Raw genomic sequence first — 10,995 nt, forward strand, 5'->3', positions numbered from 1 at the left:
CCAAAGTAAAAAGCAGGGTAGAAAATGGTCCAGTAATCTGTATCAATTTTTTATTGTGGCAATTGCCAAAATTACTTAATGTATAATGTGGATTTTGTGATTTCACAAAATCACCAAATTTGCATCATATAATTTTGGTAATATTGATTCTGTTACATGACATTTTTTATCCATGAACTATGCTTCTGTCTATGTAATATAAATTATAATTCCTCCAATAGTCTCCAATTTAACTCCCTGAATCATGTAGTGGTAGGAATTCCCTTCATTAACCTTAATAGTGTCAAAGAACAACAACTGAGACATATTAAATAGTTCAATGTGTAACAATAACTCAGAAGAGGTTCTTCTTTCACAAATGACAGCAGCCTCCCAACCTTTTTATTTTCCTTATTAGAATTGAACTTAACCTTTCTCTTCCCTGGAGTGGCAGTCATGGTTCCCGACCTACTTCTTAGCCGTTTCCCTAAAGAAAATGAAATACCCTCCTGAATTTTGAAAGTGGTGAAAAAAACCAATGTCGATAATGTTTAATAAATAACCTTTGTTAAAACAGTCTAAATCTATGTAGAGTAAGCCCCAACAGCCCTCTCACATCCCACAGCTGATTTGCATATTGGGTCATGGAACATGTTTCAGGATATTTGACTGCAGACCTCACTGAAATATTCATAATACTGTGTTTGAAGTAACATTCAGTATAAATTGTCATTAGACAAAGACTCCTTGTTGTGAACACCCAAAACACCTCTGAATTTGTATTTTTAAAAAGTCAAATCTTAAATATGTTCTGTACTTGAAACCAGCTTTTAGTAGCCTTATTTATATTAAACGCAAATTTCCCATGTCATAAGAGTTCTGCAGCCCTGAACGTATCTACACTGCTGCTTAATTGAGAGAGGCCATCAGAAACTGACCTGGAACAGCTAACTGTGCTGTCTCTAAGGGAAGAGAGATCTAGAAACTAGGAAGAATGTATTCTGACATGGTATGAAAAGGGTATGTGTTACCAACATGGTTTTCAAATGTCGGGGCTGCTCGTTGCTGGCAAATCCTTTTTTTGTGTGTGTGTGTTGTAGAGATGATCTCAACCAAACCAATAACACTTTCAGAGATTATTAATGCAGTGAAATGCATTGATAATCCACTTACACTGTGTGATAATTATGTCATGTGAATTTTATCTGTTGTCTATGTTGTTTCCAACACGGCAATGGCTCATCTTTCTATCTTTAAAGTAGAGGTTTTACAGAAACATTTTCAATTTCTTTGAGGTAGGAAAATTATAAATGCCACATTTTATATAAGCCCAAAATGCTCTAATATAGTCTTCTATAGGAAATGAATGAATTTAATGGAAATTGAGCTGAGCAAACACTTTTTTTTTGTTTTTTAAAAAGAGATCTTTCTTATTACCTGTGGTCTCACAACATAATGGGATCAACAGAAAGCATGAGAAATTTCTGCTTACAAAACAAGCATCTCTAACTTCAATGCATTCACAGATTATTGGACATTACATCTGGTTCAGTGCTAGTCAGCAGACTAACAGGCAATTTTGTGAGGTATCTTCCCACCTAAGAGAATAAATGCAAAATATTTGTAGATGATGACTTATTTTTATTAAAGGTATTCACCGTCAATGCTCAAAGGCCAATGACGTCAGAAATAGTCCTGGTAGAAATGGAGAAGTGAGAAAGAGAGGAGGTAAATATTTCTCTCCCCATGCAAATTCACTTGCAATTTTAAACAAATTTATTCCAACTGTCACCCTATTATTATTCTTTGTTTGTTCAGCAACAAGATTCTAGCGGATGCATTTACTAAACTTTAATACTCACTGCAAAGCTGTTTTTGTTTTAACTGCCCAGAAAGTTTGCTTCCCAGCACCATCCTATTCAATAAGTATCACGCAGGAAGCTTCTGCAGCAGAAATCTGCACTGGAAATGGCTGAGTCAGGAAGAACCTCTGCAGAGGTTCCTGCTGTTCAGCCACCCCACTTCAGAGATGGAAAAATAAGTAAGTCTTTCACAAACATGAGTTTAATATAGCTGTATTACCCATGACTAGCGAAACCACAATCGCATTAGGCGAATTATTTCATATAGTCTAGGTAAAAGCTCTATGTCATGCCAGAGTATATTTCTGTGCAGTGAAAGACCACACATGTCACAGGCACATTCCTTTAGCGTCATTTGAAAGCTGAGAAATGTTATTGGTGTTGTGTGTCATATATTGCTCACAAAGAAACAGGGTTTCCTTAATACTCTAAGTCCCATTTTAAAAACCTCAGAAGGAGAGATAAAAGCTTATGCATTTTGGAAAGGTGTAAAGACTACCAGAAATAACTTTTCCATATTGAATAATATTCCAGGATTAACACTTGATGTCATAGGACCTATCATGTCTAGAAACAGAAGCCTCCTCCTATTGGTCAGAGGAAAAAGTAGTCTTTGCAGCATTCTAACAGTATGAAGCACCTGCCTCTAATACTGATGAGTTATCAGACCTTAATCCTTTTACTAATCTGGAAAAATTGCCAGAATACCGTCACTTTCAACACAAAACCAAGTGAAACTTGGCAACTTCAATGAATGTTGCTTTGGAGAATTTAAATAAACTCAAGTCCAGAATTCAAAACAAAACTCAAGGAATGTGAAACTATGGAAATCAAACCACTCAACAAAAACTATTCCCATGAGTCACTAGGAAACAAAGCTCTGTTAATGCAGGGACCTTGCTCAACGTCAGTGACTAGCTGCCTGTCTGGAAAAAACCAGGTGGCAATGAGAGAAGCCACAGTTTGCATCTCGTGCATCGGCTCCATTTCATCTTTCCTTTATGCTCTAAGTATAAAGCTAAAAGCTGTCCAGGGGTCTGAACTTGCTGGAAAGGCAACATATATTGCATCTTTACACAGTACACTCAACAGTAGGGTGAGAGAAGTCTCTTCCCATTAATTGATTGGGGCTCCTTTGTCCAGATCAGCCCCATCCTCTTCAGTGTTTAGCAGTTCAGTGGGATAGGTACAAGAACCAGAGACAACAGGGTCTACACCTTTGCTGGAGGCTGATATACCCTTACTATTTTATGAAATATGTGAGCTCAGCCATAGTACTGCCAGAGTCAGAGAGAGGCAGAACATCAAATAATCCCTGGCAATGGTATCCAGCCCTTCATAAATTTGGTTAGTTCCTGAAAATCAAAACATGGCTCTCCTGTTCACCATATCGACACAGTGACTGGTAGGATCCATAAAGCAAGCTACAGTATCTTTTATGCAAATTTAAAAATATGCATCATATTTAAAACAAATTGATGCATAAGAAAATGTATTTTCATATTTTGAAGGATGAATTTTTAATAACTTAATTACAACTTCACAAAAGAAAAAATCATTACTTGTTACACATTCCAAATCTTTCTATATCAAACACGTGTCTCCAAAATTGCCCTCTACATGTATATTAATGATGCCATCAGATGCTTAAAAGACATGCCCTGAATAATACATACAATTTAAATTAACTCCCATTCTTAATGTTCCCAAAGAAAAGTGGAAGCAATCAAGTGGTAAGTCAGGTTCACTCACAATTATTATCATTTCAGTATTATTATTTATTATTAATACAAAATTCAGTGATCAGTATGTATTTACAAGCAATCTCAGTGAATCTACTCAGAACCCAGACCTTGCAAGTCACATCAACATTGTAGGACAATTCAAGGCTCAATGAGCAGAAAGAAATCTCTGGCGGCTTGACAAGAAACTGGCTCAGACAACTTACAAAACCAATGACTGCTCATGGTTTAGAGAATTATCATTCTCTCTTGCTGCTGGTGCAAATATCTTTCCAAAAGAAATGAGAAGTCATCAGAGCTTCAACTATCCTCCAGGACAGAAAGGCCAGGGGACAGATCAGGCCATCACAGTCCTGAGTTGTAGTAACATCAGCACAGCAGCTGATCAATTGGTACTCGGACCTCTCGCATTTGAGACATTCCTCTTTGGTGTCACGCAACTGCACTGGGTCTTTTTCAGATGATATCAGAACTTCAATGATGCTCCAATCCCACTTGGGAAAAAATATCTTGAGGGGGAGCAACAAGTCTGTTATCTAAAGAATTGCCCATAGCTAGCTAACTGAAGATGCAGAGGTAGTTGCTTTTATATCAATGTATATAAGTAGTTAAGCGTAGTAGGCAGAGAAGGGACTAGAGAAAAATTGCAGGAGGGACATAAAAATAGATACAATCAAAACAGAGAATACAACTTTACTGTTCCTTTAGGGAACAGGATTTGAGGAACTAAGAACTCAAGGGCAGAAAATTTTGTAGAGAATCTTAAGAAAATTATCATCACTTTCTTCTTCTCACCCACACAGTCGAAATCTGCAAGATTTTCCAGGGAAAGGTCACATGATTTCATGGGGAAAGTGATGTTCTAGCTATTAACGTAATTCACCTATACAGCATGAGGCTTTGCTTCTGATTTATGGAATCAATACCTGGGAGAAACCGTACTTTGAAGAAGGGTGGGTTGTCAAATTATCCAAAGAGCTTGAAAGCCTGGTTTTATCTGGCAAAGAGATGGCTTAGAGTCCCTTCAGGGATGGCTCTCTCTCTTACACTTAATGTCAGGACAAAGGGATCCTTGATGGAGCAAGGGATTAGAAAAAAACTCTCTAGGGTAGTGAACTCCACTCTCTGCTCTCATAGAGAAGCAATTTGGGTGAAACACTGCAGAAAGAACCTCTCACAGCGGTTGTCCTGCTCATTGCAGGAGACAGAGCCAAGAAAATCTTCAAGGTTTCCTTGTGACTGGTAAATGCCAGTTATCAACCTAATGAAGTCATGGATGTATGGGGAGCTTACTACTGTGCCAGGAAACAACAATCTGAAAAGTAACAACGACAAATATTAGACAGCGAGAATAGTCCCTGGTACAAAAATTGGCGATAACCTCACTGAGATTCTACTGGATTCATTTCAGTTCCATATACTTCACACATAGTGTCATTTCTGTATATTTTGGAGTGTGATTTTTAACCCTCGAGCTCAGTCCTGTCCATGTTGGTGGCCATAGGATCTTTAGGACTGAATTCAGCAAAAGAAAGACTGAATACCCAATCACCAAGACACTGAAGTTGATTTCTGTTAAATTTGACTTCTTTTAAATTTCAAGTTGGAGGGTCACCTCAAGTCTGTAGACACATTGACAATCTTGGTAGTTTTTTGCATAATACTTTTCCCCTTCCACACTAGATTTTTTGCAAACTGCTTACAGAGAGAAATAAGGTTCAAATTTCTATCAAACCCCCCTCCTTACCCATAATCCCTGACTGATCTGTGGCCACTATGATTTTCTTTTTTCTTTTTACTCCCAGAGTCCTTTAACCAATGAACTGGAAGTGGTGACTCAGGACACAGGGGGTTAAACAGCTGTCCAACCTTCCCATGGCATTTAAAACAGAAGCACGGTGTCACATAATTCACTGCTGGGAAGAGAGCACACCTAGATCAAGGGCCAAATAGTAGCTTTCTCTGTACTATTAAAGTAAGTAGAAAAGACAAGGATTGTAATTATATTTAAATCCTGGCCTCAGTGTAAAGCCCACCGCACATTTCCCACTTCAGGAGCAGAGAGGCATTTTGCCTGATATTGTGCTCAAGAGGATCACCAGATATTTCTCCTTGAAGGACGCATTCATGCCCCTCTCCAGCAAGAACCATCCTCACTGATGGCTTTTTCCATCAGAGCCCTTGGAGGCAAATCACTGCAGTAGCTGCTGGCTGGAAAGTTCTGGCTCTGCAGCAGCGAGCGACAAGGAGCAGAAGATGGAGTGATCTGCATACTGCACAGCATTTACAGTCCAAAAGGAGAGCATGTTGCAAGTGTGAACTGAATTTCAATAAAAAAACCTTGGAATCCAAACTAAAAAAAGAAAGGTTAATGACGTTTACCTCTTAAAAAGGCCAGCATGCATATGCTAGAGGGGTTGTCTGTAAGGAATGACTGATTGGCAAGTACTTTCTGTATTGCTTCTGTTGAATCACCAGCTTTATAATGCAGAGCCCTGCATTTTGAGTGACTGCATAGAGGAGAAAAAAAAAAACAGCAACTTGGAAATCCCACCTTTCTGGGAGAGATCACCCACCAAGCATCCATCTCATGTAGATTTTGACAGGGCTAGCCCTAACCACACCAGTTAAATCTTGAAGATATGAGGCTTTAATGTCTTGAGATTACTGTTTCCCTAGGTCACTGACTCTGTTCAGTACTGATTATTTTTAGGACGCAGAGGTTGCCAGCTTCGAAGGAATGTCCTAAAGGACTGTCTTAACAGCCACAGTCAGCCAAATAAAGTATGACAACTGCTAGCATTACCATTTACCTGGCTGTATAACTTAACCCTCCTGACTATGTATAGCTTGGCAAAGACAGAGTCTCTTGGCCTTCCAGGTGTGCTATAAGGTCAGTCTATTTCCACAGTCTTTCCCCTGAAGATCACGACAGCTGGAAACTGGGGCACTGATCCAAACTGAGAGCAACTATCATTTGGCAATGGGTTCAGCTGAGTCCTTTTCATTCTGTATTTTTCAAGTGTCTAAAAAATACAGGCATTAAAAACCTGCAACTGGCAAACATCATACATCAAATTAAGATCCCAGAGATATGTTCAGCAAAAGCACAGCTTGCCCAGGCTGGCAGTTATAAACTGCCAACCCTAAAGAGAAGGTGAGGAGGAGAGATCACTTTGAGCCTGAGGACAGTGTGCTTCTCACCCAACTAAAGCAAGTTTTCACCTTTGCAGTCCCTCATCCCTAGATACTACAAAAACAGGGTACATCTTACTTTACATTGTCCCCCCTTTGAGAGCCACAAGGCTGCTTGCAGCTTGTTAGGTAAATTCAAGCCAGCATTAAATTGGAATTAGGCAACAGCACAATGGTATCAATGTGGGGTTTGGTCGCTGAAATAATTACTTATGGCTTACAAAGACTGAAGTAAAACTTGTGCTTTCTTGACTATGTTCTTACTGAAATCCATGTTAGCCACTTGAAATCTTGTTCAGGTACACCTACCTGTGATGCAGATCCAGCTGCACTGCAGTACAGAGAACTCAGCTACTAACCAAATTACCACTGGGGATAGTCAATAATTAGACTATGCATGAGATTACACAAAGGTAACATGAAGGAGGATCCTTTGAAAGCCAATGCCATGCTATCATATAAAGGACAAAAGAAGAAAAAAAGAAAAAAAGAAAAAAAAAAAAAGGCAGCAATCTTCCTGCTCATCCTTCTGGGAATGCAATTCCTTCCTTTCAGCACAGCAAAGCTCAAATATATAGGACACAGTGTGGGACAGAGGGTCAGTGGGTTACACTTATTTATACACTATCTGTATTTGGTTCAAGGACTCTCAGATAGAAAAAAAGAAAGAAAAAAGCCTTTCCCTGATGGAGCTTTCAGCCAGTAGAAACTGAAGACAATATTGTACTTTTACGACATGCAGTAGATCACCAAATTCATTTTTACTGGGGTCATAATAAAGGATTTTAGCTCTAGCCTTCAGAGGTAAGGAGCTGGTGCACTAATCGTATGGATTTGTCATCTGAGGTGCCTGAATGCTATTGTGGTTTGGGGGGTTTGGTTGGGGGGAGGGGTGGTGTTTGTTTTTCCACTCAGCTGCATATTGGTCTTGAGTTTGAGACTAATTATATTGTTGCCATATCTGAAAACAATACATATTAAGGGAAAATGTATACTTTCACATAAGCCAAAGGAAAGCAATCTGAAAAGTTCAAAAAAGCAAACCTGTCCTAGCCTATATTCCCTAATTTACTAACATTGTTAGTGTTTTTTATGATTTTTTTTTTTTCTGTTTTAACGTGTCTCTACTTCTGCTCTGTCCCCATGTATATGAATGGTTTCTAGGTGTAGGCTATAGAAAAGCTGTTACAGCTATACCACAGATCTTACTGTTTCCAGGTCAGCTTTCAGCTTGTGGGCGTTGCCAAGGCACCGTGCGTGTTTGCTCTGAACTTTTGGGCTCGTCCTTCCATTCTGCCAGGATCAATTACAAGGTTTGCTGTTACAGCACTGGGTCTAGTGACCTGGGCACTTTGCTGCATCCCTGGTGACCTAGAGAAAGAAAAAAAACAAACTCCTGAGGAGAAATTAAACAAAAAACATGAGAAAACCAGCTTGAGTTTGATGTTTAGGAGAAGCAATTAATCCACATGCACAGAAAACAACAGCAACAACAAATCTTACCACGATAAGTATAGTTGGTATACGGAAAAAAAGCAACAAAAATCTTCTATCCCCTCTTTAAAATCCTCCTCTATTCAAAACTCTTTCAATGCACCTTGTTAAAAGAACCTTCTCACATACTCTCCAATTATATGAATATGGGTTTCTTCCTCCTTTGCCCAGAATTTTAAAGTAGAGAACCATAGCATTTTCTTTTCATTTTTTTTCTTTCTCCTCTCCTCAGCTTTTGCCTGTGGCTGGCAGAATTCAAGCCATATATGTCTAATACCTGGGGGAAAGGCAGAAAAACAAATCTAAGAATATGTACATCCAAAAGGGTCCCTGTTTTTGCTGGGAGCATTGGAAGGTGAGGACAATTAAACCTGTAACCCAAGCTAGATATAAAAGCTAAAAACCATTTGAGAAAAAGGCTATGATTTCTTTAAAAATAAAACACAATTAATACAAATGGAAACCGTAATTACATTATTTAGCTCCCTTCATAAGAAATAAACCTTAAAGCACTCTACACTTTTAAATTAAACTTCATAAAAGCCTTTCATGTAAGCAAGTCGCATTGCCCCCGTTTTTACAAAAAAGCTGGAACTAGCACAAATTATATAGTATATATTATGCTCTGATCCATACTCTTAAAGCATATTGGCCTATACTCAGTAAGAAATAGGGTTAGGATTATGCACCTGATCTTTTAAGGACTTCTAGACAAATATAAAGTTTCTTTCACACAAATGCATGAGACACTTCCCCCCAGTTTCCCTATTCTTGCTCAAAAGAAAACGTTGGCCTGCAACTATGTAATCCATGTAACAGATTTTTCACAGGGGGAGAGTGGTTCCCTGGAGGCAGATCCGTAAAAGGACAGAGGTCAGACGGCGAGTTTAGTAGCTGTATGCTCAGTCTGCGCCTCGCTAGTAAATCAGGCCTTTTAATTATTTGCAGTCTGGGGCAGAATTTCATGGATATGCCTATTTTTACAGTGCTCACTCTTGAGCTCAAGCTCCTTTACTCAAAGGGATGGAAAACCAGACTCTGAATAGCAAATCTTTGGACTTCATCAAGTAGCCTTTAAAGTTTCCTATTGCTAGCCCAAGTACTGAACTTTGTCTTCTTAAATGTACATTAGAGTATTGCAGTCTCTACTATGCTAGTTATCATTGTCATCTCTTATTCACTGCCAGAAAGTTGACAAGTGCCTTCAAACAATCCATTATGTGAATTTTCATCATCCAATAGTTTTACTTTAAAAACAAGTATCAGTAAATATATGCAAAACTATCCCATTATTTTATTTCATAGATGTCTTTAAAATGCTCCTAAAGTATAACATCAGTTCACGTATATATATTTCTTATTTTTTTACAAACCTATGTCCACGCATTGTTTCCTTGTTTTCCACCTGTATCTGCCCACTGCCTCTTGTCTTAGCTGCTTTGAGGCAGAGACCACCTTTATATTCAATATTTGAACAGACTCCTGCAAAATCTACTTGGCCATGATTACAGCTCTTAAAAATACAGCAATGCATGCTCTATCAGCAATAAATAAATGCAGCAGTGATTCCTTTCACTAAACTGAACAATATGTTCTTAAAATCACAGGTCATCTGATTTTGCTGATTCATTACAGGTAATCTAGCCAGAAGGATTCAAATGAACATTTTCTGACTCTTGCACTGCTGTTCCAAACATCACCTTCAGTGTCCTTTTATATACAAGCTCTTTAGTAGAGGTAGGTTTACTTTAGCTCTTACGCATATTTATAATGGTCCTCTAATCATCATTGTAAACAATAAACCGAGGCTGACAAACTCTGTTACAAGAGCAACCCCAGTAAAATCAGTGGGATGTGCACCTGATTTAGGACTTTTCCAAACATTGAGTACTTGCTGACTCCATTCATGCCATATATTATAAATGTTTATTGCCTCATTACTTAGAGCTGTAATAAAAAAGTCCAGTTCCACCATATTAAAATAAAATAAAATGAAATAAAATAAAATAAAATGTATGCTATAAAACCATGAGATTAGCTTTAAATCATGTATTATCTTTAACATAAAAGAAAAAGTTTATGGGTCTTTTTCTCTTTATATTATCCTGGTATTTATTATACGCTTTTATGGCTAGAAACTCACTAATTATTTTTCATTTAAAGACAAGGGTCTTGTGTAAATACATGAGCTGGGGATTTAAGAAAAACCTGAATATCACAGGAGTGCATAAGGATAATGCCATGTTTTTATACATTTTATGAAGCAGCAAAAACAAATTCCTTTTTTTTCTTCCATGAAAGATCTACTATCATTTGCTGAATTAGACTATTTGATATGATAGTTGTTTCAATTTAATTTGAAGAAGAAAGGCAATCCAGAGGAAGGAAAGCTTTATTCACACACAGAAAATTAACACACGCCTTTTTTATGGGTTGATTGCCTTTGAGTGTTTTTCAAGTGATGACTCAGGTTTTCCTTTTGTTTATCCATCCACAATTCCCTTCTAGCTAGCTTATTTTATTTTTTAATGGAACATGTTAATGAAGTAACATATTTTGTCAGACAAACCTTGATTTCTCCCCTCTCTCTTACTCTCCTTCCCACAATTAAAAAGCAACCACATCCCCAGAGCATCACTATCTATTGAAATTGGAAGTCTTTAGGGTGTTTTGGAAGCAGGAGACTGCAAAGTTTGAACGAGGTACTCCACTGGCAAGCTTTC

This window comes from Pygoscelis adeliae, unplaced genomic scaffold (assembly GCF_000699105.1).
Source record: "Pygoscelis adeliae isolate BGI_AS28 unplaced genomic scaffold, ASM69910v1 Scaffold6, whole genome shotgun sequence".
In the NCBI taxonomy this organism is placed as follows: Eukaryota; Metazoa; Chordata; class Aves; order Sphenisciformes; family Spheniscidae; genus Pygoscelis; species Pygoscelis adeliae.